The sequence below is a fragment of the Anolis carolinensis genome, chromosome 3 (assembly GCF_035594765.1).
Source record: "Anolis carolinensis isolate JA03-04 chromosome 3, rAnoCar3.1.pri, whole genome shotgun sequence".
In the NCBI taxonomy this organism is placed as follows: domain Eukaryota; kingdom Metazoa; phylum Chordata; class Lepidosauria; order Squamata; family Dactyloidae; genus Anolis; species Anolis carolinensis.
In genome coordinates, this window is record NC_085843.1 from 263,776,988 (window position 1) to 263,802,829 (window position 25,842).

Sequence of the window (25,842 nt, forward strand, 5' to 3'; positions counted from 1 at the left end):
TGCTTTACCTTTACCTTTTACACCAACTATATAATGCAGTTTCAAACGGCATTATATGGCAGTGTAGATTTCTTGACTTCAGTCAAGTGAAATCACTGCAATATGCTTTACTAGAGTCTTCCATCTCCAGTTATCCTTCATGCAGTTTACTAGAACTCCTTATTGACAGCCAGTTAATGCTCCTTGAAAGCAATGGCTCACTGAGGAAAGGTTCATGAAAAAAATACAGGTGGAGGTTGCTTCCTTGCATGAATGCACCAAATGGCAAATAAACAAGTTGCACAAAGTATGGAAGACAAATCCACTAGACTTAATGGCCCATTAACAGCTTCCCTGTGCTTTTACAGCTACAGTGTATAAGTATTTTTTTTAATCTATGTCTGTCTACTTGGAAGGGCAACTGCTGCCCAGAGACTGAAGTGCTTGTTTCTTTAAACCACGAACGGGTCACAATGGAGGGATCAGTCTTCTGCTCTGGGGCCCTTGGGGTCAGGAGGCATCAGGCCAGCTCTGCAAAATGCCTAATTCTCTTTTTTGAAATGTTGGCACTTTTTAATGGTAAATTGGGAGGAGGGTTGGGATATATTAAATTACTATTCTAAAGGTTTCTGAAGATAATTAGCTTTTTCTTCTTTTTGCAAGAGAATGAGCATTCTGTTGGTGACTTCAAAACAGCCTTAAAGGGTCACATGCAGCCTCATTTTGCTTTCTTATTGTTAATATCCTCTCAGGTCAGCTCTGATTTATGGGACATGAGAGAAGCCTCCCAGCAGGATGGTAACACATCTGGGCGTCCCCTGGGCAACGTCTCTGTAGACAGTCAATTCTGCAAGCCTCCTTTGAAGAAATCTGGCCTATGTTCTCAAGTTGCTTCTGACATGGAAAAAAAGCTCTGATTAATGAGACCCCTATCACTGGGTTTTCTTGGCAAGATTTCTTCAAAGGAGGCTTGTCATTGCCCTCCTTGGATTACAGCCTACAGTATGTGGTATATTTATTATCTGTTGATGTCCCTATCTCAGCTAAGCTTCTGAGATCAGACAGGATCTGGTGCCAGGGACGAAATGTAGGATTCCTTGCTATTGAGCACCAGATTCTCCCTAAAAAGGTTTAAAGACAACCGGAGGCCATCTGGACCTTCAAGGAGACATCTGCAGAATAGCACCAACAGCAGCTGAATCCAGTCCTTGTGATTTGACTAGTTCAGCCAATGTAACATCCCGCAATTTGTAACACAAAGCAAATACGAGGACTTTATTGCATAGTGTGAGTGAGGTTGCCATAATATGAAGGCTTGACATCATATGGATTTCACCTTGCATTATTTTTTACCTTTGGTTTAGCTGCCTAAGGCTCATGGGATTTGCGGTTCAACAATAATTGGAGGGACACATATTGCCCACTTCTCCCCTACGGTGTTGGGTTAAACGTAGCAGGGCATTGCTGCTCTTGTTAGCCTCTATCAAGTAGGGGAGAGTGGATGGATTTTTTAAAAAACAATAATACAATGTTGTGAGAAATCTCTACCTCTGAAATAAAACATTTTGGCGTGGTTTGCAGCCACGAGGACCCATTCGCTTTACAAAAGACCAATTCCTGATGAAGGTTCCAGAACGGATTAGATTAGGCATGGGAAAACTTTGACCCTCCCGGTGTTTTGGACTTCAATTCTCACAATTCCTAACAGCCGATAGGTTGTTAGGAATTGTGGGAGTTGAAATCCAAAACACCTGGAGGGCCAAAGTTTGCCCATGCCTAATTAGATGTTTGGAAGTAGGCAGCTATCAGCCACTGGAGTCATGGCTATGAAGAGCCCACATGCCGAGCTTATGTGCTTCAAAAATATATCACTACAGCACAACTAAAAAAGCTTTATATGCAACTCACTGGATAAAATATCATATTTTATTTTGCTTCAAACAATTACTCATACAGAAGCTGACAAGGTTGGAGTGGGGTGGAGTAAGCACAGAGTATGACAACCAGCTGTCACTGAACCAGGTATATATCGGTAGGTATTTAAAAGGGAGAGGCAGATTCACATTTCACTGCCCAGTGAAATGTGGCAGAGAAAGCTAGTTATGCATCATAGAAATTATAATTGTTTATGTGCCTAATTTTGGATGTGAGATTCAAGCATGAATACATTCCCATTAATTATTTCTGCATCACTATGGAAAAGGTTAACCAGGCCAGTAGAGCTGGAAGGCTTTGTAGCCTCTTCAGTGCTCAATATTTTGGCCATTAGCAGACATTTAAGGATCATCTTGTGAAAGATTAAAAAGATTGTTGGACATTTAGGAAACAGATGCATTAGAAAGAAAGGGAGAGGGAGAATGTATCCATAATTTAGCATCTCATCATCATGAGATAACGACAGACTTAAAACGTTATTTCTGCTTTGTTCATTCCGAAGTTCCTGAAAGCCACAATCATGCCACAATCTACCATCCAATTTGTTAGAGAAAAACTGAAAATGAAGCTCATCAACAGAGGTAAATTAAAAGCAGGACTGGTTACAATTGTGCTTTTGGAAATAAAGAAAAAAAAAGACCTTGTGATCAATCTTGTGTAGATGTGCCGATGCTTCAGTAATACTCACAAATAAAGAATAGGTTAAAAAAAAATTATCCCCCATACTTTACAAATTCTTTGACAGTTTAGTTTGATCTGATTCCATTTTGTATGATCTGATTTTAATCTTCTGAATTCATCCACCCAAACATGAAAGCTGCCTCATTACAGTCATTCCTTACATATCAATATCAGAGAGTCATGTGCAGACAGTCCCCAAGTTACAAACAACTTACATGTGACTTATAGTTACAAACGGAGGTGAGACAATAGGAAGTGAGAGAAACACTGTTTATGTTTAATCCTGCTTTAATGCCTTTATATTTGTATATTTTAAATGGTTATGCAAATGCTTTCATGTTTTATGTTTTGAGTCCCCTTCAGGGGAGATAAAGCGTAGTATAAACTAACCATCACCATCATCATCATCATCATCATCATCATCATCATCATCATCTACCTCTCATAAGGGAAATTCACTCTTGAAAGAGTAAACAGTGTCTCCACTGAAGCTTTATCATCAATCCTTGTTTCCACAATGCCAAGTTTTTCATAATCCAATTATCACAGGGACGGAAAGTGAAATAAAATCTTTTGAACAGACGTACAGACAGCAAAACAAGCACCACATGGGTGTTAACCCTTCCCTTTTTTCCCATGTCAGGAGTGACTTGAGAAACTGTAAGTCGCTTCTGGTGTGAGAAAATTGGCTGTCTGCAAGGATGTTGCCCAGAGGACGCCCGGATGTTTTACCATCCTGTGAGAGGCTTCTCTTGTGTCTCTGTATGGGAAGCTGGAGCTCACCCCGCTCCCTGGATTCGAACTGCCGACCTTTCGGTCAACAGTCCTGCGCCACCAGTATTCTATCCAAAATGTTTGTGTATGTGTATATATATGGCTGGAGTTACACTTTAAAATATACCTGTTCCAACATACAAACAAATTCAACTTAGGAACAAACCTACAGAACCTATGTTGTTCGTAACTTGGGGACTGCCTGTACATAATTTCTTTTCCATAAAGTGTTTGTAATCATACATTGCTTATTATCAATAACTAAGGCATTTCTCATTTCAAAGCACAGCTGTAATTGAACTGGACTTAATGGAGCAGGCATGATAGAATCATAGGACTTCTTTACTCAAATGTAATCCTCAATGAGACTTACTTCCAGGTCAGTGTGTACAGAATTTCATCTTAAATTATAAATCCCCTTTCCATCAAGAATTGCTTTATCTTTGTAAGATATCTCTGTGGTCTGCAAGAGCAAACACATGATCACTTGGGTAGCATCAAACAGGTATTGATATTGGTGGTTTTCTTGCATCTATGATGGAAGAGATAGCATTTCTTTTCCTAACTTGGAAAAGCAGTGACTAATCCTGTAGATCTTATATGTTTAGTTAATATACATGCTACATTTAATGCTAGCTACTGCAGTGATTTCCCTCCAGAATGAAAATATTTGCAGCCCAGGGAAATGCCGTTGCAGTGTTATCACATCAGAACCACCTGCTGCTGCTCTCTGCTTGTTAAGGCTGTGAAGAAGAAGTATATGCAATCATTGTGCCCCGGCAGCACTCATTCTGGGATCTGAAGCTGCTCCCAAAGGCATCATACCAACCTTTTCCATGATTGGAGGACAGTGGCATTATTATTACCAATATCATTTATAAAGCATTTAAAATTGCCTGTGTGCTGTACTGATAATGGAAACAAGACACTCCCCCTTCATGCATACTTTTAATCTCCCTTCATGCAAACGTACAGCAGAACTGGGAAAAGAGGGACAGAAAAAGCAAGCAAGCTACATCGGGTTTTCAAATTATGGTGGGCCCTTAGTATCTGTCAGGATTTGCTTCCAAGAACTCAATGGATACCAAAATCCGTGAATGCTCAGGTCCCATTATATACAATGGTATCTCTTACATAAAAGAAAAAATCAAGGTTGGCCTTTTACATTTTTAAAATAATTGCAAATCATGGATGGTTGAAGCTGTGGATCTGGATTAATGACTGTACAATTTGGTCTTAGTTGGGAATAGTTACTGAGCAGAGCGTTCTAACAAAGGAAGGAAAGGGGCAGATAAATCCAAGCAATAGAACAGAGCAGGCTTTGCTATCTTAGGAACAAATTACTATATTTACTCAAATCTAATGCTCACCTTTATTGCCAGAATTCTTAAAATAAACAATTATAAGCATGTAAGCACTGTAATGCACACCTTTTTTGGCCAAATTACAAAGAGTGCACTTTTTGTTGATACACATTACATTCGCCAGCAAATGCTTTTTTTTTTTTTTTTTGGTTTCAGGGTTTTGAAAATTGAGGTGTACATTAGATTCGATGGTGCATTAGACTTGGGTAAATATGTAACCTGTTTTTCTATACAGAGTTGTATCACTGGTTAGTAAAATAATCTACTGTGATCTTTCTTTCTCTTTCCTTCTTTCCAATCTTCAGTTCAGAAAAAAGAACGAGACTAATTTTAAAAATCCTACTGCAATCAATCAGTCTAAACAAATTTAATCCAAGTACTTCATCTCAACTAGACAGCAGCTTAGAATGTTTGCTTTAAGAAACGCTAGTGATTGTGAAGCAGGATTTCCCCCCCTTTAGATTACATTTTTCTTTATAGCCTATGTTTATAAACCATTAAATTTCCAGTCCCTTCAAGTTGAAGTTGTTTTGCAAACATAATGACCAATCCTCGCAATGCCCCGAGGCAATATGTCAAGACAATAAAATGAATTCCTTCTCTGCCCAGACATTAGTCGGTACTTTGGATGAACTACATGGTGACCTCAGAGGAATCCTATTTTTACAGAAAGCACGGATTTGTTAAGTATTATCTTTATTTCCTTTTAAATCAGGAGTGCATATGCTAGAAGCATCCCCACTGAGGAGGACCATTTTTAGTTTTATATTCAAGTTTTCAAATACAGCATAAGCCCTTATTTAAGGAACCAATATCTGTGGTTTCGTTTATCCACATCCACCAAAATGTATCCACATCCAACATCCAACAAAATCCACATCCAATAAAATTTTCTCAGTTTGCCAGTATGACGAATGGTAGGAGTTGGGGTGGAAGTCCTTCATTCAATAGGTTTTACTTTTATCTGGAGTTTCACATATCCATTTGAATTCTGGGACTTTATCCCCCATGGGTATGTGTTTCGTACTGTATGCTAGTTAAGAAACCAATTTTTTATTGTGTCAGAAGCTACTTGAGAACATACTGCAAGTTACTTCTGGTGTGAGAGAACTGGCCGTCTACGGAGACGCTGCCCAGGGGACGCCTGGATGTGTTACCATCCTGCAGGGCGGCTTCTCTCGTGTCCTTACAAGCTAGAGCTGACAGACGGGTGCTCACCCCATCTCGCCGATTCAGGTCAGCAACTCAACCTTTAGGTCGGCAGTGTAGCCGGCACAAGGGTTTAACCTATTGCGCAACTGCGGCTCCATAAAAAACCGATGGAAAGTATTTATCCATTACTGCTTTCACTAGCATCATCATATTATTATTTATCATTATATTTATTTATATCACACTTTTCCCCCAAATCTGGGCTCAATGGGGTTTGTCAGGAGTGAAGTCGATCTACTCTAAGTACACCTAAATCAGGATCCAAACAAAACTTGGAATTAAGCCTCAACACTATAGTGATTCTAAATTACGTATTTCCAAATAAATATGCAATCATTTTTGTATTTAGATCATTAGAGAACAATAAAGCAATTGAGGTATCTCATCAGAAAAACAAGGTGGAATAAATTTGCAGATTGTTGGGTTTTTTTAAGCATCTTCTTTCAAGCAGGATACTCCACCTTTCTCCCTTTTGCCTCTAAAGAAAAAGGCAAAGATAGGCATCTGGCCGTAAATTGACTGTTGCAGAAATATCGGTTAATGGGGGATGCTGCCCTTTTACTCTCACTGCTGTGTTACGTATTTTAAACTGTTTTTAAATAGCAATTTTAATAGCGTTTTTTATTTCATGTATTTTAAAAAAAGTTTTCATTGCAAATTTTGTGTGTGTGCTTCGCTTTAATGTATGCTCTGAGTCACCTTGGACCACATATTGCGGGAAAGTAGGATATCAACCTATCAATCTTTATTACAGTCAATGACCAGTACTAAATCGAATCAATCAATCAATGTAAAGTTAAACCTATTTTTGAACCTTTTTCACTAAACTGAACAGGACTTAAAATTGCTCTGCTATGAATCAAGCATGCCCTTTAATTCACAACTGAATGAATCAGAATACATTCGATTGGCAGCTAAGAAAACAGCCATTTTCCTATTTGTCATATACATCCATCCACCCAAAGTTCTTATAGACTTCCACTGGCATCTTGCCAATTATACCCAAATTTAAGGTACCTACCTTCTGAATTGGCTGGGTTATTAATATACAACAATAGCATAAGCTGAAATACTTTGCATCTTGCTACAGATAAACAACTAGGCCTAATTAGTTTAAATCCATCTATTTCTGTTCAGGCCGCTGGGGATTTGGACCACAAGAGTCCTACATGTTTATTCTCTGGAAACAGTAGTAATATTCCTGGAAGAATCTCTGTTCCTTGCCTGAAATCATTGTCTACAACTGCAGATTCATACACAATTTTGGAACGTTGCTGGGTAAATCCAAACATAATTATTTCCAGGTAGGGAGGGGAATGTCCCTTTTATTCCTGTTGCGTGCAGAAATATACAAGCATAACACATTCCAGTTGTACAAAATTCTACTAAGTGAAAGGAAGGATCCAAAAAGGAAAGTTTCTGTCTGGCTCAACTGAAACAGCATTGTATAAAATAACTTTTAGTTTTGTTAAAAAAAAATTAGGAATCCAGACGCCAACTTCCAGCATTCCTCATTCCAGCTGTGCTGATTAGACTACTTGGAGATGAAGTACATGGAGGCTCACATAGATGCAGTGTGTGTGCACGCTTTCAAGTCATCTGCCAATGATTTGGAAGGAACTGGTGGCAGCAATACCTGACTACTTTGCATGTGCTTCCTCAAGCTTTGTAAAATAGGAATACAGACCAAGTCAAGGTTTGGAGGTGCTTAACTCAATCTTTATTCTTTATCTATGGCCTGAGGAACCCAAAGGAAGTGCCACTTGGAAAGTGTGGGTCACTAGCAAACTTGCAAATAATTGAGTCCATTGACATCAAACCAGCAAATATGGAGCACTGACTAGACTTTGGCTTTGCTTTATATTTCACTTTCTCCACTATGCAGTAGTCTTTATCTACTGAGTTGTTTCTATATGACAAAAATAGTTGGCTGAGTGTAGTGATCTAAATGCTGAACTAGGACACCAGGATTTGAATTCCCACTTGACCATGGAAACTTTCCAGGTGACACTGGGCAAGTCACATTCTCTCAGCCTCAGAGGAAAGCAAAAGCAATCCCCCTTTGAAGAAATCTTGTTGAGAAAATCCTGCAAGAGGGTTGCCTCAGAGTCATCACAAACTGGAAATGCCTTGAAGTCACAGAACAAGAAGGGTATTTTTAAATATACTAGAAAGGAGATATGTGTGTGTTTGTGTGTATGGGCATGTTTCAAAAAAGAAAGAGTGATTTACACTGTACCAGGCTGGAAATGGACAAAGGTGGATGAAGGCAAGATAAGGCTAAACTTTCCTCTGCTTGCCTTAGCAAATCTTTACATATGCATTATGGAATTGTTTACAGTGAGTTTTTATCCATTCTTTCAGTTTATGTATTCATAAAGGAGCATAAAGCAATTTAAAGATTTCAGATGCAGAGAGAGATCTGTATTAAATATGAGCCAACTCTAGCAGAGATGATAAGAGCAAAACCTTTCAATAAAATTCATAGGGATTCAAGGGGTGTAGGAAGTTCTGCAGCGTTTTGAGAAGTACAGGTGAAGTATCCTCCATCCAAAAGTCTTGAGACCAGATTTTTTTTGGATATTGGAATACACGTCTTTGCATATTCATACAAAATGAGATATCTTAAAGATGGGACCCAGTCTATACATGAAATTAATCTATATTTGTATACCTTATATACATGCCCTGAGGGTAGTTTGAAACAATATTTTAAAGCTTTTGTGCATGAAACAAAGATAATGTAAACTGAACCACCAGAATCCAAAGGGGTTACTATCTCAGCCACCCATGCTGGACAATTTCCCATTTTAGAGTATATTGGATTTCAGAATTCCAGATAAAGGAGTCTCAACCTGTATTAACTTTTGATATTGCTCAAGGAGTAATGAACAGAAACACTTACAATAGTCATAATGAACAGAGAACATGTATTACTACCCTGAAATATTTTCTTCTCCTTGTAATCCCTCATTCTCAGAGACTGCAATATACCACAAGAGAAAGGCTCAGCAATATTCCTTCTAGCAATAATTAAATCATAAGGAAAATATTCGTGAAGAAAGTATAGACTTCAAAGGGAGGGATAACCTATATTATGGTGGTGAGTTTTCTTTCTAATATGCAAAACCTGGATTCTTCTTCGGAAATGAAAATTTAAAAATGCATCTACAAGCAAGAGCTCTAAAAATTATATGACAGTTGTTTTTAATTCCTCTCCACTGCTGTGAAATATAAAATAATCAAATAGCAGTTACCTGAAATAATCTTAATGAAACACCTTTTGAGATGAGACAAAGATGATGATAAAGAAAGAAGCCAAAAGATAGCAATAACTCTGGCTTTCAATTGCTGCTCTTTACCGAACCTGAAATCCACAACAGCTGTTCCAACTGCATTTTTAAAAGTCCACGCTACATGGGCAGTTGTTCCTCAGGGAAAGAAAATATGATGGAATAATCTCCATATGGGATCATTAATATATTATATGGCTTTTATCCAGCATATTCAAAATTCATGCAAAAATATGCTTGAAATGAAGACAATATTAGTATGCTTACAGTTCAAGATTTTTGGAAGCCTTGAATTTATCCACTTAGGGAAATGTGGGTTACGAATACATACACATCCATGTAGAAGAGAGAAAGATTTGTATCCAGTGCAACCCCTGTATCCATGGGGACTATGTCCCCATAAATTGTGTGGTTATGCAAAACTGCAGATAATATCAAACCTAGAGTTGCATTGGCTTTTTTTTGCGGCTACAATACTGACTCATTGTGCAGAATCAAGGACTTCTGCACAAAGAATAAAATCGAGACATATTGGAAGATCTGGAAGACCTAAAGATGACATATTTTGTCAGACATGGACAAATGAAACCACTGATATTGGCCCTGCAGATATGGGAAACTTACTGTAATCACCAAATGGAATGGATAACATCTGGTTTTACAGGACAACATGCAGAAAGGATTTCAGGATCTCAATAGACTCCAACCTAAATATGAGTCAACTTTGTGATGCTCTAGCCAAAAAAGCCAATGCAATTCTAGGCTGTAACAACAGTATAGGATACAAATTAAATAACAAAAACATTTTTTTCTTACCCTTCTATCCTGCTGTGGCTGACTTCACCTGGAATATTGTGTCCCATTCTGGGTACCACAGTTCAAGAAGGATATGGAACAAATTGGAACTTATCCAGAGAAGGCCAACCAAGACAGTAAAAAGTTAAGAGACAATGTTTACCCTGAAGATGAAGTTAATAGGTGATACAACAGCCATTTAAAAATATTTGAAGGAATGTCATGAAGAAGATGGAACGTACTTGTTTTCTGTTGTTCCAGATACAACTGCACAAACCAGTCGTTCTAAATTACATGAGAAAAAGTTCCACCTAAATATTAGGTAGAACTGCCTAATGGTAAGAGCAGAGCTCCTCAGAGAGTGGTAGACTCCTCTTCTCTGGAGATGTTTAACCCCAGGTTGTATGGCCACCTTTTTGGAATATTTCAGTTGTAGATTCCTACACAGCTGGGAGGTGGACCCCAATTCCATGGTTTCATGATCCCGTGACCTAACATTGACCCTGTTGACTACAATACTTCTATAGCAGGAGTAGGTTAGTCAATGTTTAGTTATCCAGGCTTCACTAGATTTCATTGCTCGGCAACCCTCTCTTTTGGTTATGCTGGCTGATGAGAACCACAGCTCAATAAAATTCAGAGTGCCTGATTTTGTCCTTCCATACTCTACAGCACTGGATGGCCTTTTGTATCCAATATGTTTAGTGTTCTCTTAAAAACTTAATAGGTTAAAAAAAAGTCCAAACTCACTAGTGTCTTATGTAGGTAAATTTTATGAAGGTTAGTACTAAAGATATAACAGGCATTCATTATGTTAGCTTTAGATAAGAGCTTATTCAATTTCATCTCTTATCTTTCATGTGATTTATTTTCAATTTGCACTTCCTTCAAGTGCCCAATATTGTCTGTGCTGAATGTTCCAGGAAGAGAACAATCTCTAAACAATGCAAACACCAGGACAAACAAAATTCTCTTGAACCATACATGCCAAAGACTGAAGCCACGTTTGCAAAAGGTGTATATTAGTCTTTTCAACCACAAAGCCTTCAAATTTGTATTCTCATTAAGTTCTATTATATTCTGAATCCAGCATTCACATTTTATGCATGACAAAGGCGACAAAAGAAAGAAAAAGGAAAAAAGAAAGAGAAGGAAAAAAGCACCAAGCTGTTATCAAGTTGGCAAGCAAACATTCAGGTCTCCCAAGATATTTTCTTGCATTCTGGAGGAAAAACAACAGACGAAAACGCTGAAAGTAGATTTCTGCTCTTTTCACAGCAAATGTAATGTGCTTGTACCATATCCAAGGGGCTACTAAAACAACACAAGCAACAGAAAACCTCATTTTGTTCTGCCTTTAAAAAGTGTGCACACAAGGCCCCTCTCACACAGAAACTACTCCCGGAAGCTCCGAGTGAATCGTTATTCTTTGGAAAACTTGTTTACTGCACTTAAGTCAGCTCAAGGCAACTTCTGTTCTCACATTTGGTGTTAAGCTTGATGTCTGAACACAAAGCAGGGATTGTTTATATCAATCCAGGCAGGGAGCAGCATTTTAAGTCAGGAGTGGCTGCCAACACGCTATTCTCAGAGACACCTAATTTCAGATTTTTTCCCCCTTAGAATATAAACCTAATGATTTTTAAGTAGAAATTTTACTCTAAAGATTGTCTGGCTGCTTTTTATGAAGAATTGAAGCAGGCTGGCAATCAATCAAAGAAAGAGAAGGACAAGGAGGCAGGCGGGAAAGAAAACAAGAGAGTCAGAAAATACGATAACAAATCAATTCCCCTCTCCATCCTTGCCAATAGGAGATAATACAAGAATATCAATTTATCAGAAAGATGGTAAAACAAGAAGGGCAGAACAACATCTCTTCAAGTTATACAATAACCTACCAATCATGAATTTCACTCCACATCTCCATGTTTCCATATGGGCAACTTTTGAGTGGGGGAAGCAAAGGAAGGGAAGGGAGTGCATATAAATGTCATCTAGAGACAATCTCTTGCTGGGAAAGAAGCTAGGGATAGGGGACATGCAGAGCTATGTCCACCTGTACGTGATGGTGCAAACCAAGATGGGGAAGAAGGTGTCAGTTTCTCACCTCCATTTGATTTTTCTCAACCCCACTGCTTGATAAAGGTGCTCTCTTATCAACCTGCCTCAAATAGGAGACACTGAGCAAAGAAGAGACCTGGATAGTAGTGAAGACACAGGTAGGGGCAAAGGAGCAAATTCAGCGTTTCTTCTTTGATGCTGTAGCTGAAGCCAAGAAAATCCCAGAAGGGATTTAAATGGGTCAAGGAGGAAGAAGACTATCTTCATACATATGAAGTTGCTATTCTGAAATAGCAACCATATCCTGAAATTACTAAAGCATGGATAACTCGCTGCATTGAAAAGAATATTTTCTAAAAGGGAGGCCAGCTGGCAAATCAAGTGAAGTGGTGCAAAGGTGCTTCAAGCTGCAGATGCCACTTAAGAATCTATAAGCCATACTGGGATCCAGGAGCATCCTCAAGCTGCAAACATATTCTTCAAGGAAGAATGAAACTCAGCACTGGTTGCATACTCTATTTGGTTAGGAAGGTCAACAAATATGAGTACCAACATGTTAGCAACATTCACAGCTTCAGTTTGTTAACCTGAATCCTGTTCATTCCTGACTCCATATGACTGTTTAGAGATTCCTATATATAGGTATACCTCCTTTAAAGAAATCGATGTGTTCCTTAGCATTACTCGACAGAAAATTTGGTACCAGATGTAAAAATAACATGGAAAGAAGAGACAATAGATTGCTATAAAATGATTCCAACATGTTCTAAGAAACTGGTTATTCAAAGCTAATGGTACACACAGGTCAGGTATTCTTTGCATAAGTAAACGAAGACATTTTGAAATGTCTAGATGCCACTTGAATTCCCCCCCCCCACCCAAAAAATATCCAATAATTATTTTTTCTTTAATCAGTTTTCACTTTTTTTTTTACAATTTCAATGGCACATTGATATATGCTTTTTAACATGCCGGAAGTACCTGAAAATGGATGATGAGGTGCTATCCTATCTTCTCACTAGTTTGCATTAATGTATGTTACATTTTTTATGCTTGCTGCTGCTTATTCATTCAGTTGTTTCCAACTCTTTGTGACCTCGTGGACCAGACTACGCCAGAGCTTCTTGTCGGCCTTCGCTGCCTCCCGTTCCTTCAGGGTCAAGCTAGTCACTTCAAGGATACCATCCATCCATCTTGCCCTTGGTCAGCCCCTCTTCCTTTTTCCTTCCTTTTTCCCCAGCATCATGATCTTTTCCAAGATTTCCTTTTTTTTCCGTTTCAGGAGCGACTTGAGAAACTGCAAGTCGCTTCTGGTGTGAGAGAATTGGCCGTCTGCGAGGACATTGTCCAGGGGTTTTGGTTGTTGTTATGATGTTTTTACCATCCTTGTGGGGGCTTCTCTCATGTCTCCGCATGGAGCTGGAGCTGATAGAGGGAGCTCATCCGCGCTCTCCTTGGGTGGGATTTGAACCTGGAAGCCTTCAGTTCAGCAACCCAACCTTCAAGTTACAAGGCTTTAATCCACTACGCCACCGGGGGCTCCTTCCAAGCTTTCCTGTCTTTTCATGATGTGGCCAAATTGTTATGCTTACATCTTGATAATGTTGCGTATCAACGTCTGTTGCGTATCACAGAGAGAAGTGCACAAAAGGCCCTGTGGGCAACAGAATCATCAGGACAGAATGATACATTATTTTCACCAGGTCCCTTTTACCTGTGTAGCATTGCATTCCATCCAATTTCTGTACTAATTTGAGAGGTATTTTAAAAGCCATGTGACTTTTAAAAGCACATTTCATAACAGATACATCTTGAAATATTAACTTTAACCTAAAATATTCATTTCTGTATGTACTTTGGCCCTTTTAAAAAGCTATATATCACAACATTCCGAGAAATGTAAGCCAACAGATAATTGCATTCCCATTTGTCCAAGTGAAAGCAACAGCCATTTATTTGGTGAAACATTCAAACCCAAGAAGCCTTTGAGCACTGCTAGTAAAACACAGCCTTATCAGACATAATCACCATAGGAGCGCAACTAAATTCAACTTCATGTGTCAGAATACAAGGATTAATATCCCCCAGAAAAGATATTCCAAGAACAGTGAACAAGTGGAAGTGTATCTATAAGTTAGGTGAGAAGGCTTTAAATGTAAACTCTGGGAAGCATGGATCTCTCTCTAACATGATATATAAATTAACTGCAATAAATAAGGGCTATCTGGTAGCCCTTCCTCCTGTTCAGTTTAATCATTCTCTGCAGTCCTCTCTCTGCTCAGCTTTCCATGGTCATGCCTTTCAAGAGATGTTCAGCTGTGGCTGCAATGTTTCAAATTGTAGCTGATTGGAAGTGTGGCACGCTCACCAAGAGCACTTTAATCACAAAGAACATGGAAACGGATATCACTGCGGATACATTTTCTTTAAAGGCACAAAGTCTCCAGCTCTGGAATCCCACTCAGGGCTTGCCAGCCTTTTGAGCACAATTGTTTCTTCCACTGGCTCACTGGGAGGAATTCAAATGCCTTCCTTATAAGACAGCTTCTAAACCTTCATAGTATACAGTTATTAGTAGCAGTGGAGAGGCAGGGGCAATTTCTTTGCGGCACCATCATTGCTGGACCATTTTTAATTTATCATCAACAATAATCCCAAGGTCGTTTGCATTGAACTAAACTAAACCAATTAAAAATACTAAACCAAGTAGTCCTCATCCTGAAAATGTGCATTTAGTTTTCTGTGGCCTAAAATGTCATGATTTGTGCCTGTTGGGAGCTATAAAATTAGGGAGGGGGATTTCTAAAGGGAGAAGAATTCAGATATAATCCTAGGATTTGTAGTCTGGTGAGGCACCAGAGCTCTCTAGCAAAATCACTCTAAATTGCTCCCAAAAATGAACATCCAAGGATTCTGCAGGTTGCAGCCATGACAATTAAGTGTTACAATGGTGCAGTGTGACCAGGACCTAAAGTGATTTCAGGTTTTATGGCTCTACTGACAAAAGACATGTTGGATGAAGAAGACTATAAATCAGTGGTTCTCAACCTGGGGTCCCCAGATGTTTTAGACTAAAAACATCTGGGGACCCTGGTTGAGAACCACTGCTATAAATGAAATAAATCCATGGTTCTCAGCATCCCTGGATGTGGTGCAAAAACAAATAGCAAAACCCAGGACCAAAGGTCTGCAGGACTGTGGTATAGCTCTCTCTGCATATGCGTGCACGAATAAGAGGAATGGAACAAGTCATCTATTCTTACACAATTAAAATCTAGGCTGAGAATTGGATTTTGTTACTCTTAACAGAACGCCACTGCACAAAACAAGAATAATTGGTTGCCCTTTACAAAAAAGTCTACCAAACGGGCACTGCCATTCTACAAAAAGAACATCAATAAGAAGAGAACCCTGAATGGAACAATTGCCTTTTGCAATGGAGATCTTGCTAAATGGGTTGATTTAATCCCCCTCCCCTCCTCAGTTTTCTGGGCTGTACACAAAATCCATCATTGTTGAGCTGGGTTCTCTTTTTTCATCTTCTCCCCACAAGTCTTGTCTCTAGAGTTTCAAAAGGAGAAGGAGGGTATGCATACTTTGGGGAACAGTGATGTATTTGTTCAATTATCTGCAGACCTACAGCCTCTTCATCAAATTAGCAGATCTCTATTTATAGCTGATTATACTGTAGGGGTGATCTAATGAGAAACCCATGGAGTGATAAAACATTGTCAGGGGCTTACATTCCTATTTCTCCCCTCCAAGGGTTTCCTGCGCATTAAAATCAATGGAGCCATTGGTACAAGGGAGGCAAGTAGAAAGCAGAAGGGATTCAGGCAGGAAAGAAGGGATTTCGAAAAGTAATGTAACCCATTCAGCACTGCAAAGTGACATACGTATTCAACTACATTTTCCCCTTTCAAATTTGTGTTGCCCATTTGCATGGCTTAAGTGATAAAGCAATACTGTAAATCTAATTAGGCACAATGTAATTACTCTGGCAGTGAAGAAATAAATCAAGACTGGAAGCAGAAAGTCATGAAAAGGGTGCAAGAAAGTCGACAAAGGAATGAGAAATCTTGGAATATGTTTAGGACTGGGTTGGGTTTTATTTTGTATGACTCCCTGAACTTGGAGATAGACAGTCTCATCTATCATAGTTTTGTAACTAAGCAGGGCCTAAGAATGGTCAAATCCTCTCTCTATGTGACATCATGACGCTTGAAGAATTTTTGTGTCCTTCCAAAGGCTTGGAAAGTTACTGGTTGTGGCAGCTGAAGAATTCTGGGAATTTCTGTCCTAAAACTGACCTTTCTAATCCATAATCATAGTTTTGAAACAGCAACTCTCTGTGTTCTAATAAACTGCTGCTTCACATTTTAAAATGTCTTTGAATCCCTTTAAGTTACATTTAAGCAGATGGGATACTTTATTCTCCTAATGTCAAATTTTGTCGCAGAATACTGGCATAATGTAAGCCTTTGAGATTGGCATTTCATAATACTGTCCTCCCAAGAATTGTAAATACTGTGCCACATTACAGATATGCTTTCCAATTTTTAACAGACGGAAAATATCTGCTTTGACAAGACAAGACAATGACTTTCCAGGGTCTGAGCAGATGTTATCTGCAATACTTGCTATATGATGATGTTTTTGGTGGGGATCCTAGGAACTGAAACTGGAACCATCAGCATGTATTCTACAATTGAGCCACACCCACTAGTCACTCTTAGCAAAACATGATCCGCAAACAAGTTTCCTCTGAATCTGAGTCATAGAAATGGACATAAATTCAAATAAAAGACAAAGATACATGTTCAAGTCTTTCTCTTCAGAATGTGGAAATATTCATCTTGATAGTAAAATAAATGCAGTTGCCCAGCCACACTGTGTTAATTTGGCACACATTTGCATTGTGATGGTGCCAGAGTTGGATTAGGACCAATTCATCAAGTATAGCATTGGAAAGATGTTTCTTTTTTATTTCACTAAACTTACTACAGACTACATTGTGCAGATAGATATGCTTTCTCTTCAGATACTTGTTCGTATAGAATGCAGTCCAAAGCAATAATTTCCAGAAGAGCAGATGTGTGTTATATTGTATTTCTATTACAGCATTTTCAGTCAAACCTGTTTCAACATTTAAAATTGCTATCTAGAGACGGACAAAGCTTGGCTTAATTATACATTCTGCTTAAGCCCCCATTATGAAACAGATAATGCAGAAAGGTAGGATTAGTTTTCTAGCAATCACGAGTAACACAGAAACCAGTAATCGCAGATGGAAAAAAGGAAAACCTGGTATTAACATCAAACTGTTTTGTGACTTAAGGGATGCATATTTTATCACTTAATTGATTTTCAAGCAAAAACAAGCCCATGAGGGAGAAGGAAAGCATTTGTGAAATTACTGTGTCATTATCTCACCAGTTATGCAGTCTATATAATTTTATATGAGTACTGAGAAGAGCTCATGTTCTTAAACCCATAACAATGGGCAGAATCCAATGGGGTATTTCTGCCAAGAGAATGGGAGAAGAACAATATCTTCTCATTCCTGTAGCTTTATAATATATATTTTAAAAACCCTGACAGTATTATTATTTTTAACGTTCAGAAAATATTTCATTTCTCCACAAATGACTGGTTGCATTTGAGCATTGCTCAAGCCAGAAATTCAACAAAGCTGAGTTTAGACAACAATAAACATACATTGTATTCAGATATCCCCACATATTGTTCCAACTGATGCAAGCAAATGGACTGCATTAATATTTCCAGTTGGGACGGTGGGTCCAAGGCCCTTCAGAAGGACGTGAAATTTCCTAATAGGATGTACAACCTCATCTTTCTATATTACCTGCCCACTCACCCCAATAAGGAAAACATAAGTTGGAAGTTCCTACCCATTTCACCTTTTCTGATGAAAATACACAGACTATTGAACAAGCAAAGAAATAACAATAATCCTGCCAGTGGTTTACAAAGGTATAACCTCTAGTTGTGCCGGTATTAACTACTTTTAAAGTTAGGGTCACAGGGAACTATCTTTGTGCAGTGTCTTTGCCCCAGGTATGGAATGACAGTTGGAGTTTCCTGGATGAATCTCTGTTCTCCAGCCCTGAACTGATGACAAAAGATTTCTTGGATCATATCCAAGCTGTGCATGCATACCCAGGAAAGAAACAGCGCCCTTCATCCTTGAATGCTAATGCATATTCTCCAGCAGATATCTATGCTCCACCAGTAGCTCAAAAGGATGCTACCCCAAAACTACTTTGGGATATGTAGTTAAATTATGGAACTTACTGATCTGGCAATGATCTGGCAATGGCCATCAACTATCAGAAGCTATCATTAGCTATAAGGGTCTTCTGGAGCAGGCTCTGTCAAAATCTGTTATTCACGTTTTAGGGAGGAAAGTTGCCTATATCACTAAATCTTCTTGCCATCCTCTAGCTGTGCTTCTTCCAGCGCTTCTGTCTCTTTTGAGACTGTGAACATTAGGCCATTTTGCTCGGAATGAAATAGAAGCACAATCTCTACAAAACATGGACAAGAAAAGTAGTGATTGAAACTCACAGGACAAAAACTAGAAAGGTTACTTGAAAAAAGCAGTCGGCTATAGAACAGCAAGTCCTATATTCTGTATGCAAGGATTCAATCAATCCAAAAAAACTCCAAAAAGCAAAACATGATGCGAATGCATATCCTTCTGGAGTTTCCATCCATTGCAGAGATCCTCAGGTTCTGTACAGCATTTCTCTGAGTTGTTTGCCATTTTATATAAGAAACATTATGTTGCACCTCAAGGCAGCGTGAGCACTGGAAACCAAACAGAGACCAATAATCATATAATACCTTTATTAAAACAATTATAAATTCAGGAATGAAAAAGTGGAAAAGATGAGTGAGCAATAGTCCTTTATGATGAGGTATGAATTAGTCCAAAGAGTTGAAGTGATATGTCCAATATTATTGTCCAAAGTCCAGAAACCGAAACATGCTCAAAACTGTTGGGAAGTTCTTGAGCGGAGAAACAACAGGAAAGCAAGAGTGAATAACAAGGTCCAAAGTCACTAGGAAGTCTTTGATATCAAGGCAGGAACAAGACAAAGCTAAAAGCAATCTGGATTCAGGAACAAGGCAAGGACGTGAATTAACTCCGGTTTAAATTGGGAGTCGCGGCTCGGCTTGGCCGCCAGGAACAGGAGACTTGGCTTGGTGAAATCAGGGAACTGGAGTCGGTGAAGTGTTCTCAGGAAATCGTTATGTTGACACCGCAAATTATTCACAGTGTAGGACACTTTTATGGAACTTAGATCTAATCACAGCGAAGGGAAACCAAACTCCTCAAAGGCTCCCAAGAGAATCTCCTATCCATTATCCCCTCTAGATGCCAAACATTGACTCCTTCAAAGCCCTTGTTTTTCTAATCTCTGGCAATGCAGAAACTCCCTTCTGTTAAAGGATACATTCCCTGGGGAACTCGGGACATCTGGTTCTACCATGGGAGTAATGTTTTCAGTATCTCTCCCAATTAAGGAAGCATCAGAGCTATCCACAGCTGGGGTCTGTAATTGAAAGGAGCTCTGCAAACTAGGTAAAAAGTCAGAATAAGCTTCATCCTGGTCAAAGTTCATTTTGGAATCAAGTTCAAAACCCAAAGGTGGCTGGGGTATAACACACTATTTTACTATGCTATTGCATATAATGGGACCTGAGCCTCCTTGGATTTTGGATCTATGGGAGGTTCTGGTACCAAATCTCAATGGATACTGAGGGTCCACTGTACTAAGTAAATCAGCTCCAAACTCCCTTTGCCATTAGGTCAGACAATATAATAGGTACAGCTTTTTAAATTTAACCTTTTATTTATTATTTTTCAAAAATAATAGAACAGATTGCTTTCTTCATTTCCCCAAAATACAGGATGGAAGGGGGCGGGATAAGTGCTGCCAATATGTTCCTGCTACTTCAGAAAGAAGTCTAGACTTCTTTCTGAGCTTCTGAAAATCATTTGAGATATGTACCAGAGATTCACATCTATCTTCTGCTCAACTGTTATAAAATGCCCTAATGCAACAAAAAATACATGTGATAGCCAGAATTCTACAATATGCTATTTAATTATGTAACTATCTGGGTGCCCTTGCACATTGCTCCTATATCCCAGGATCTGATCTCAGATTAGATGGCAGTGGAGACTCATATAATCCAGTTTAAATCTGGGATCAGATCCTGGGATATAGGGCACTGTAGAAGGAGCCTGTGTTGAACAGCTAAGTATTGTTTCCTTCCAAAGACTGGACAGCAGCCACTGTGAGCAATGGGGATCTATTCCCCTGCTGATCAGGATGCAGCAGAAATGACTTGAAAACAAACATTGATAAATGGATTATTATTTATCCAATGTTATTATGGGAGCCTGACCTATCTGAACTAAATAAACTGGCTTTTCCATGTCAGTAAGGATATGTCCCTTTTACTAAAGTAAATGGGTAGCAGGCACTGCGGATGAACCCGTCCACAGCCTTTTAGAGGTGTGCCGAGATAAAATCCCCTGTGGAAGTATAACAATACAACTTCAAAAGATGTGTTATTGCTTCAGGCCAACAGGTGATTAGATAATTAGCCTTTTAACAGCACTATGTGACAGCAGTAAGTGTCAGAAAATATTAACAGCCAAAGCAGAATTATAGCAAGACACTAGACCAATGAAGGTTGTCTAATCAACCAGAAATATGTCAGGTTTTAGCCAAAGGGCTATTATGCCACTGAAGAAAAGAAACAGTACCAACTGGCACTTCTCACACTAATTCACCCTTTACTACATAATCAAGTGGGACCAAAAGCCACAGAAGCTTCATTTAAAAAACTCAAAATGACAGGCTTTGCTATTTTGAAATAATATATACAAGTAATGGATTTTTCTATGCAGAAATGAAACATACAAGAGATGTGCAATAAAATTTTACAACACCTAATGCTTCTCCTCCAGGTGCCACACAGCTGTTACTTCTTTCAACTATTTTTTTTTGTTCCCCTGGTTTTTCATAATCTTTGAGCTTCAAAAATTACCCTGAGCATATTTAAAGCCAGAAAATATGCCCCTCCCCCATTTTAAATTACCACTGTCAGGATCTCCCAGATGGAAAAAAGGACATGTCCAAGCTCTGCTTAGATCTTGGGCAACTACCAGGACACCATTGCAAAGGTAAAGGATTTTAATGGAACACCTGGAGCAAGATAATGTATGGATGAAACTAGGTTGAATGTTTAACATGTTACAGACAGGCCTCCACATTCATTGGGGCTAGGGGCACAGGAGCCCTGTGAAAGTGGAATAAATGTAAATAAAAATGCTATTTTTTTCACCTGAGAGAACACCTCCCTAGGAATCCCCAGGTCCTCCAGCATGATCTACAGTCAATCTACTGTCAAAAATAGACCATAACATAACACTGGAGGTCTAAAAGATTATTGGGGATAATATTTTAATCAAATCTGCAAATAAAGCTGCAAAGGTCAATCTTTCAAGTGTGCAGGGCCAACTGTATTTGCAGAGGTACTCCTCCATCTCCTTGTCACAGAACAAGGAACTCTTCATCTATCTCCCTCTATGAACCATCTCAGAGGTTAAGATTGTTTGCGGAGGCCCTGCTCTCATCCCACCTCTTTTGCAGGAGCAACTGGTGAGGATGAGAGACAGGGCCTTCTCAGTGGTGACCCTTCAGCTGTGGAAGTCCCTCCCTAGCAAAATTAGATCAGCTCCCTTCCTCCTGAACTTTAGAAAGAAATTAAAAATGTGGATGTGGGACCAAACCTTTGGACAGTAATTCTCAGAGCAATAAGTGAATACGAAATAGTGCAATTTACAACTAGAATGGCTCCTGGACTATGCTTTTCGATTGTGTGGTTTTAATAACTGGTTTTAAGATTTAGATGTTTTTAACTTTTTGGTTTTAATGTATATGTTTTGTGTTATTGTGAGGCATCGAATTGTGACTTTCTGTAGGCTGCTCTGAGTCCTCACCGAGGTGAGAAGAGCGGGGTATGAATACAGTAAATAAATAAATATTCTGTTGTTTGGTTAGATATTAAAAGCTTGATTTGGACATCTGATTGTTGAAGCATCTTTCTCTGAGAAAGCCTCTCTGCGGGAGGAAAAAAACATCTTCCGTAACATCCAGTTTGATGCTATATCCTTCAATACTTTCCCACTATGGAGCTTTGCTCAGTATGCGAACAACAAACAGCTATCTCCTCCAAGCACAAAGGATTGTGTTATGTGTTGTGGTACACACAAGTTCAGCACTTGTACACATTTTGTAATTGGCTTGTGGCATACATTCTAAAAATGAAGACAGATAGTCCACAATATATTCTGATTACCAGGATTGGACATATTTCTCTGCCAAAGGAAATCAAGTTAGCTTCATCTATTTTTGAGTTTCAAGTGGGCACATAAGACAGTGCTTAATGTTTGGGACTGCTCTCTTTCAGTTATTTAAAAGTACATTTTAAGGTTGTATTCAGAGCTGGTCCACCCACCAGGCAAGGGAGGCATTTGCCTGTGGCGCCATCGTCTGGGGGTGCCATTGAGGTCCTGGGAGGATGGCACCAGTCCCCACTTCCTCTTCCTCCTTTCCAGGCCTTCCTGCTGGGGGCGGGGCCGTGCAGGGGCGGGGCCACGCAGCCTGGCCTGCCCCTGTGCCATGCGGCCCCGCCCCCGTGGCCCCTACTCGAGGCCAGGGCTGCAAATGAGGCCTGTTTGAAGGGAAGGCCGCAAGCACCGCTGGCCCTTTCCCCTTGCCTTCTGCCTGGAGGGAAGTGGGCAGCCCTGGACTCAATGGCTGCCGGGCCAAGAGAACCGGGGCCCTGGACTCATCGGATCCATTTACTGCTGAAACGTGAGTAGGGGGGAGGGGTTAAACAGTAACCAAGGGCCTCCAGGAAAACTGGAGCTTCCTGGGGCTCCCGCTCCACCTCTGCCTCACTTTCCCTCCTCCCCCTGCCATCCAGCCGCCCTCCCACTGCCTGGTGCCCCTCAGGTGCATCTACATGCAGGCTCCGAGGCAGTTTGGCACCACTTTCCCTGCCCCCTACCTGAGGGGTGCATCTGTATGCATCCTGCTCCGCCCCCTCCCTTCCCTTCCCAGCTGAGCCCTCTGCAAGGCTATTCAATGCTCATCAAGGTGGCCAATGGCAACATTAGGAATTGTGGGGGTTATTGGAAATAATAATCAACCAGTATTTTAAAAAACCTCTAAATAAATAAAGTAAATAAAGAACAACACTCAGAAGACAGGAATTCTAGACACAAAACAATCAGGGACAGCTAACACCCCCCAACAAAGGATTCCCCCAGGCAGGAAGCAGCCAGGCTTTGGAGCTGCAAGACTATTTAATGCTAATCAAGCTGGCCAATTGCAACGTTCACACTTGCCTCAAGCAGAAAAGAGTTCTTTCTCCTTCCCTGGACATCATTCCACAGATATATAAACTCCACTTGCCTAGTTTCCAACAGACCTCACAACCTCTGAGGATGCCTGCTATAGATATGGGTGAAACATCAGGAGAGAATGCTCCAGCCCTCCGTTTCTATTTCATGTCATGGGATTTTTAGGTGAATATTTGTTATATGCATGAAGGAAAGCCGGCAAAGGGGCTGGAAAAAGCCTTCTGCAGGACTGCCAGCTCCTCTTCCCCTCCCTCCCCCATCTCTCTCTCTCTCCTTCTCTCTCTCTCTCTCTCTCTCTCTCTCTCTCTCTCGTTGACAGTGGGGCCTCCTTCTCTGGAGGCTTGAAAGCAGGCATGGGCCAACTTCAGCCCTCCAGGTGTTTTGGACTTCAACTCTCACAATTTGTAACAGCCGGTAGGGAAGGAGGGAAGGTCCAAGTTTGCCCATGCCTGCTTTAAAGCAAAAGCCTGATGGCCACCTGTTGACTGTGTGGTTCCTAGGGTTCAGCTTTCTCCCATACTAGGATCTTATGACTCCTTAGGAAACCTATTGGGTTTCCTAGCAGTTTGAATACATGCAAATGTGAGTAGATCAATAGATACTGCTCTGGCAGGAAGGTAATGGTGATCCATGCAGTCATGTCGGCCACATGACCTTGGAGGTGTCTATGGACAATGCTGGCTCTTCATCTTAGAAATGGAGATAAGCACCAACCCACAGAGTTGGACACAACTAGATTTAATATCAGGGGAAATCCCTTAACCTTTTACTTATATTTATTTATTCTGTATGTCACCTTTTCCCCTCTAAAAATGCTCCAAAGCAGAGAATATCCATTAAAATAGCAACAATTTAGAAAATGTGTTAAAAACTAGAAGTTGTGCTAATTAGCATTATTGTTAGGATACTATATTTTATTTTTGATATTACTATTAATGTATACTGTATACCAATAAGCATTAAAATAGAATTAAACCTACAAAGGAATCATTAAAACAAATTTAAAATACATGAAACATTACCCAACACAGATTAATGGTACAAGACACACAAGTGCAAACAAGAGATTTATTTTTATTTCATTAATACACATATCTAGATCTACCAACTCTATTATTTTGTTCTGGATACAACACATTGAGTGATTCTTCTTCAACAAGAAGCCTATTATCTTTGCTATTTATCTCCATGACTCTCTTCTCCCACTCTCTCTGCACTGAGTTATCTGACTCCACACTGCAATATAATCCAGTTCAAAGCAGATAATGTGGATTATCTGCCTTGATATGGCTGTGTGCCATATAACCCCAAATATCAAGGCAGAATAACCCACAATATCTGCTTTCAACTGAGTTATCTGTGTCCACACTGCCATATAATCCAGTTCAAAGCAGATAATGAGCATTATCTGCCTTGATATTCTGGGTTATATGGCTGTTTGAAAGGACCATCAGGGCTGTTCCACACAGCCATATCACCCAGAATATCAAGGCAGAAAATCTCACAATATCTGCTTTGAACTGGGTTATCTAGGGTTCTCTCTCTGGCCCCTTCCACACATAACTGAATAAAATCCCACATTTTCTACTTTGAGCTGGATTATCTGGAGCTGGATAATCCAGTTCAAAGTAGATATTCTGGGATACAGGGCTCTGTAAGGGTCCTCCCTCTGGCCCCTTCCACACAAGGCTAAATAAAATCTCACATTTTCTGCTTTGAGCTGGATTATCTGGAACTGGATAATCCAGTTCAAAGCAGTTATTCTGGGATTCAGGGCTCTGTAAGGGTCCTCCCTCTGGCCCCTTCTACACATAGCTAAATAAAATCTCACATTTTCTGCTTTGAGCTGGAATATCTGGCAGTGTGGACTCTGATAATCCAGTTCAAAGCAGATATTCTGGGATGCAGGGCACTGTAAGGGTCCTCCCTCTGGCCACTTCTACACATAGCTAAATAAAATCTCACATTTTCTGCTTTGAGCTGGAATATCTGGCAGTGTGGACTCTGATAATCCAGTTCAAAGCAGTTATTCTGGGATTCAGGGCTCTGTAAGGGTCCTCCCTCTGGCCCCTTCTACACATAGCTAAATAAAATCTCACATTTTCTGCTTTGAGCTGGAATATCTGGCAGTGTGGACTCTGATAATCCAGTTCAAAGAAGTTATTCTGGGATGCAGGGCTCTGTAAGGGTCCTCCCTCTGGCCCCTTCTACACATAGCTAAATAAAATCGCACATTTTCTGCTTTGAGCTGGATTATCTGGAACTGGATAATCCAGTT

The 25,842-nt window shown here is 39.8% G+C and overlaps 1 protein-coding gene and 1 long non-coding RNA gene across 3 annotated transcripts in view; both read right to left on the minus strand.

Moving 5' to 3' along the window:
• Window positions 1–24,315, minus strand: part of LOC134298049 (uncharacterized) — a 64,306-nt gene extending 39,991 nt beyond the window's left edge. Inside the window, exon 1 of the long non-coding RNA XR_010005029.1 lies at window positions 1–24,315. This exon is cut by the window's left edge and continues 19,068 nt beyond it. This is a non-coding gene — a long non-coding RNA (uncharacterized LOC134298049).
• Window positions 1–25,842, minus strand: part of ppm1l (protein phosphatase, Mg2+/Mn2+ dependent 1L) — a 233,233-nt gene that overhangs the window by 162,087 nt on the left and 45,304 nt on the right. The gene's annotated exons all lie outside the window — the stretch shown is intronic.